Consider the following 6,220-nt stretch of genomic DNA (forward strand, 5'->3'; position numbering starts at 1 on the left):
AGATGACATATCAAAACAACACTAAATTAAAGTGCTTTTTGTACAGAACGCCACTACAATAGTTTAAAACAAATAAAGTGCACTTTTGTGCATGATGTCACTAAGATGACATATCAAAACAACACTAAATTAAAGTGCTTTTTTGTACAGAACGCCACTACAATAGTTTAAAACAAATAAAGTGCACTTTTGTGCATGATGTCACTAAGATGACATATCAAAACAACACTAAATTAAAGTGCTTTTTTGTACAGAACGCCACTACAATAGTTAAAAACAAATAAAGTGCACTTTTGTGCATGATGTCACTAAGATGACATATCAAAACAACACTAAATTAAAGTGCTTTTTTGTACAGAACGCCACTACAATAGTTTAAAACAAATAAAGTGCACTTTTGTGCATGATGTCACTAAGATGACATATCAAAACAACACTAAATTAAAGTGCTTTTTTGTACAGAACGCCACTGCAATAGTTAAAAACAAATAAAGTGCACTTTTGTGCATGATGTCACTAAGATGACATATCAAAACAACACTAAATTAAAGTGCACTTTTTGTACAGAACGCCACTACAATAGTTAAAAACAAATAAAGTGCACTTTTGTGCATGATGTCACTAAGATGACATATCAAAACAACACTAAAGTGCACTTTTTGTGCAGAACGCCACTACAATAGTTAAAAACAAATAAAGTGCACTTTTGTGCATGATGTCACTAAGATGACATATCAAAACAACACTAAATTAAAGTGCTTTTTTGTACAGAACGCCACTACAATAGTTTAAAACAAATAAAGTGCACTTTTGTGCATGATGTCACTAAGATGACATATCAAAACAACACTAAATTAAAGTGCTTTTTTGTACAGAACGCCACTACAATAGTTAAAAACAAATAAAGTGCACTTTTGTGCATGATGTCACTAAGATGACATATCAAAACAACACTAAATTAAAGTGCACTTTTTGTGCAGAACGCCACTACAATAGTTTAAAACAAATAAAGTGCACTTTTGTGCATGATGTCACTAAGCTGACATATCAAAACAACACTAAATTAAAGTGCTTTTTTGTACAGAACGCCACTACAATAGTTTAAAACAAATAAAGTGCACTTTTGTGCATGATGTCACTAAGATGACATATCAAAACAACACTAAATTAAAGTGCTTTTTTGTACAGAACGCCACTGCAATAGTTAAAAACAAATAAAGTGCACTTTTGTGCATGATGTCACTAAGATGACATTTCAAAACAACACTAAATTAAAGTGCACTTTTGTGCATGATGTCACTAAGATGACATATCAAAACAACACTAAATTAAAGTGCTTTTTTGTACAGAACGCCACTACAATAGTTTAAAACAAATAAAGTGCACTTTTGTGCATGATGTCACTAAGATGACATATCAAAACAACACTAAATTAAAGTGCTTTTTTGTACAGAACGCCACTACAATAGTTTAAAACAAATAAAGTGCACTTTTGTGCATGATGTCACTAAGATGACATATCAAAACAACACTAAATTAAAGTGCTTTTTTGTACAGAACGCCACTACAATAGTTAAAAACAAATAAAGTGCACTTTTGTGCATGATGTCACTAAGATGACATATCAAAACAACACTAAATTAAAGTGCTTTTTTGTACAGAACGCCACTACAATAGTTTAAAACAAATAAAGTGCACTTTTGTGCATGATGTCACTAAGATGACATATCAAAACAACACTAAATTAAAGTGCACTTTTTGTACAGAACGCCACTACAATAGTTTAAAACAAATAAAGTGCACTTTTGTGCATGATGTCACTAAGATGACATATCAAAACAACACTAAATTAAAATGCACTTTTTGTGCAGAACGCCACTACAATAGTTAAAAACAAATAAAGTGCACTTTTGTGCATGATGTCACTAAGATGACATATCAAAACAACACTAAATTAAAGTGCACTTTTTGTACAGAACGCCACTACAATAGTTAAAAACCAATAAAGTGCACTTTTGTGCATGATGTCACTAAGACGACATATCAAAACAACACTAAATTAAAATGCACTTTTTGTGCAGAACGCCACTACAATAGTTAAAAACAAATAAAGTGCACTTTTGTGCATGATGTCACTAAGATGACATATCAAAACAACACTAAATTAAAGTGCACTTTTTGTACAGAACGCCACTACAATAGTTAAAAACAAATAAAGTGCACTTTTGTGCATGATGTCACTAAGATGACATGTCAAAACAACACTAAATTAAAGTGCACTTTTTGTACAGAACGCCACTACAATAGTTAAAAACAAATAAAGTGCACTTTTGTGCATGATGTCACTAAGATGACATATCAAAACAACACTAAATTAAAGTGCTTTTTTGTACAGAACGCCACTACAATAGTTTAAAACAAATAAAGTGCACTTTTGTGCATGATGTCACTAAGATGACATCAAAACAACACTAAATTAAAATGCACTTTTTGTACAGAACGCCATTACAATAGTTAAAAACAAATAACGTGCACTTTTGTGCATGATGTCACTAAGATGACATATCAAAACAACACTAAAGTGCACTTTTTGTGCAGAACGCCACTACAATAGTTAAAAACAAATAAAGTGCACTTTTGTGCATGATGTCACTAAGATGACATATCAAAACAACACTAAATTAAAGTGCACTTTTTGTACAGAACACCACTACAATAGTTTAAAACAAATAAAGTGCACTTTTGTGCATGATGTCACTAAGATGACATATCAAAACAACACTAAATTAAAGTGCTTTTTTGTACAGAACGCCACTACAATAGTTTAAAACAAATAAAGTGCACTTTTGTGCATGATGTCACTAAGATGACATATCAAAACAACACTAAATTAAAGTGCTTTTTTGTACAGAACGCCACTACAATAGTTAAAAACAAATAAAGTGCACTTTTGTGCATGATGTCACTAAGATGACATATCAAAACAACACTAAATTAAAATGCACTTTTTGTACAGAACGCCACTACAATAGTTAAAAACAAATAACGTGCACTTTTGTGCATGATGTCACTAAGATGACATATCAAAACAACACTAAATTAAAATGCACTTTTTGTACAGAACGCCACTACAATAGTTAAAAACAAATAACGTGCACTTTTGTGCATGATGTCACTAAGATGACATATCAAAACAACACTAAAGTGCACTTTTTGTGCAGAACGCCACTACAATAGTTAAAAACAAATAACGTGCACTTTTGTGCATGATGTCACTAAGATGACATATCAAAACAACACTAAATTAAAATGCACTTTTTGTACAGAACGCCACTACAATAGTTTAAAACAAATAAAGTGCGCTAACTAAATACAGAGTCTCGGAAAACTGGCGTGCACAAGCGATCCCTCAGAAAGCTGGCGTGCACATCACTTGTGCACGCCAGCTTTCCGAGACTCTTATTTTGTTAGCGCAGGCAGCATGAAGCAGGGCTTTTATTGTGAAGATAGGAAATGTGCAGTCGGCCTTTAGAGTTTTGACGGAAGGGACGGCGCGAAAGTCTGTTGAAATAAAAAGTGTTTCTGGCCTTCCTCTCTGTCATTTTTTCATAATAATGAACTGGCAGCAGCCAGCGTCATCTCACAAGACCCTCGGGTGCCGTGAATGTCAATCAAGCAAGCTACGGAATTTGCCGCCAATGTTTTTCTTGTAAAGTGTATGGAAGCTGGATGAATTAGATGCCAAAAACCAACCACTTTCATGTGGTATTGTACAGAAAGGACAACTTTTTTTCTCCTCCATTTGAAAATGTGGGCGTTATCATCATTACTGTCTGATTCCAATCAATGCAAGTCATCAGAATCAGGTAATACACCAACTTATACTCTTGTCTTCGTGAAAGAAAGACATCTATATGTGTTACACATGCTTGTATTATCATTAAACACATTTAAGAATATGTACTGTACTGTGCAATCTACTAATACAAGTTTCAATCAATCAATCAAAAGTGTAAAGGAAAAAAGACACTTTTTATTTCAACCGTACTTCCCGTCAAAAGCCTAAAGACTGATCGCACACTTCCTGTCTTCACAATAAAAGCGCCGCTCCATTGCGCCTGCGTTAACAAAATAAGAGTCTCCGAAAGCTAGTGCAAATAAGCTAGCAAACTACGAAGTTTGCCGCCAATGTTTTTCTTGTAAAGTGTATGGAAGCTGGATGAATTAGATGCCAAAAACCAACCACTTTCATGTGGTATTGTACAGAAAAGAGGAACTTTTTTTCTCCTCCATTTGAAAACGTGGACGTCTGATTCCAATCAATGCAAGTCATCAGAATCAGGTAATACACCAACTTATATTCTTGTCTTCGTGAAAGAAAGACATCTATATGTGTTACACATGCTTGTATTATCATTAAACACATTTAACTTGTTTACAAAAATGTCTCTTTCATAAATAAATAAATATAAATGATATATATAAATGAGGTAGATCCCCTCGAGTTGGTCAATTGAAAAGTAGCTCGCCTGCAGAAAAAGTGTGGGCACCCCTGTTAAATAAATAAATGGGTTGTACTTGTATAGCGCTTTTCTACCTTCAAGGTACTCAAAGCGCTTTGACATTACTTCCACATTTACCCATTCACACACTGATGGAGGGAGCTGCCATGCAAGGCGCCAACCAGCACCCATCAGGAGCAAGGGTGAAGTGTCTTGCTCAGGACACAACGGACGTGATGAGGTTGGTTCTAGGTGGGATTTGAACCAGTGACCCTCGGGTTGCGCACGGCCACTCTCCCACTGCGCCACGCCGTCCCAGACGTTCTAGACATTATCTCATTCTGTTGTTGACTAATTTTTTCATACTGTCATGATCCGTGGTCCGGATCATGTTTTTGTATTTTCCGTTAGTTTTGGACTCCTTTAGTTCTTGTGTTTGTTTTGGTTGTTATTGTGTTCACCTGTCTCTGATTAGTGCTCGCCCGCTCACATACGTCCCGAGAACTAATCAGAGGCCGTATTTAAGCTTGTCTTTGCCAGTCAGTCGGCCTGGCGCCATTGATCTTTTCATGCTCTGTTCATGCTGGTATTCTTGCTTTTGCTGGTCTCTTGCTCCATGCCAATGCCAAGTAAGTTTTTGTTTATTCATACCATAGTTAGCGACTTTTGTTTCTTGTCTACAGTTCGGTGTAAGTTGCGTTTTCGACTCGTACGCCTATGGTCCGGAAAAATACGGTAAATATAAAAAAAGGGTGCACAGTGTTCTTGCAGTTCCAGCCCTTCTGCAGCTTGCCCATCTCGGTGCCGTGGAACAGACCGCCCACCACATGGGATTATCAATAAGTGCCCCATTGTTCCTCCCAAAAACCAAACCCCAAGGCAGCGAGTGGGCTGCAGCAGCGTGGCAACACTACTCAGCTGTTTTATATGAAAGAAGAAGAAAACATTGTTGAATCGAGCGTGCGGCAGTGGAAACATGTTTATTTATTTATAGGGATGTCACAGTACGAACATTTTGTATCGCGGTGTCATGTCTTTTGATCATGTTCTGTTTGGTTTTTGGAATCTTTTAGTTTATGTTTTTACACTCCATTGTTTCAGTTACCATGTCAACTCATTAGTATCACTTGCCTCATTTGTTAGGACTCAAGCACCTGTGTTAATCAAGACTTTATTATTTAAGCTTGTCGTTGCCAGGCAGTCGGATTCCCCTGCTCCGCACCAGTTCTAAGTCAGCTGCTAGGCGCCAGCCGAGGCAGCCCGTCGGGACGCCTCACCAGGAACTGTACTTGTGGGGTGGTTTAGCTCGGTTGGTAGAGTGCCAGCAACTTGAGGGTTGCAGGTTCGATTCCCGCTTCTGCCAACCTAGTCACTGCCGTTGTGTCCTTGGGCAAGACACTTTACCCACCTGCTCCCAGTGCCACCCACACTGCTTTAAATGTAACTTAGATATTGGGTTTCACTATGTAAAGCGCTTTGAGTCACTAGAGAAAAAGCGCTATATAAATGTAATTCACTTCACTTCACTACTTGAGGTGACGCACGTCCAAGTTCACCACCGCTTCCGGCGGGGCCCTACCTGGGCGAAGGGGCCCGGGAGGCGTTTCACAGGGCGGGCATGGCTGGCGCCTAGTAGCTGACTTAGAACTGGTGCGGAGCAGACAGTCCGATGTTTTCCAAGCTTGAATAATAAAGTTTTGATTAACACAGGTGCGTGA

At 37.3% G+C, this 6,220-nt stretch overlaps 1 protein-coding gene across 1 annotated transcript in view; it reads left to right on the plus strand.

The window, feature by feature from the left end:
- frmd6 (FERM domain containing 6) overlaps window positions 1-6,220 on the plus strand; it is a 100,503-nt gene that overhangs the window by 52,408 nt on the left and 41,875 nt on the right.

This window comes from Nerophis ophidion, linkage group LG03 (assembly GCF_033978795.1).
Source record: "Nerophis ophidion isolate RoL-2023_Sa linkage group LG03, RoL_Noph_v1.0, whole genome shotgun sequence".
Lineage (NCBI taxonomy): Eukaryota > Metazoa > Chordata > Actinopteri > Syngnathiformes > Syngnathidae > Nerophis > Nerophis ophidion.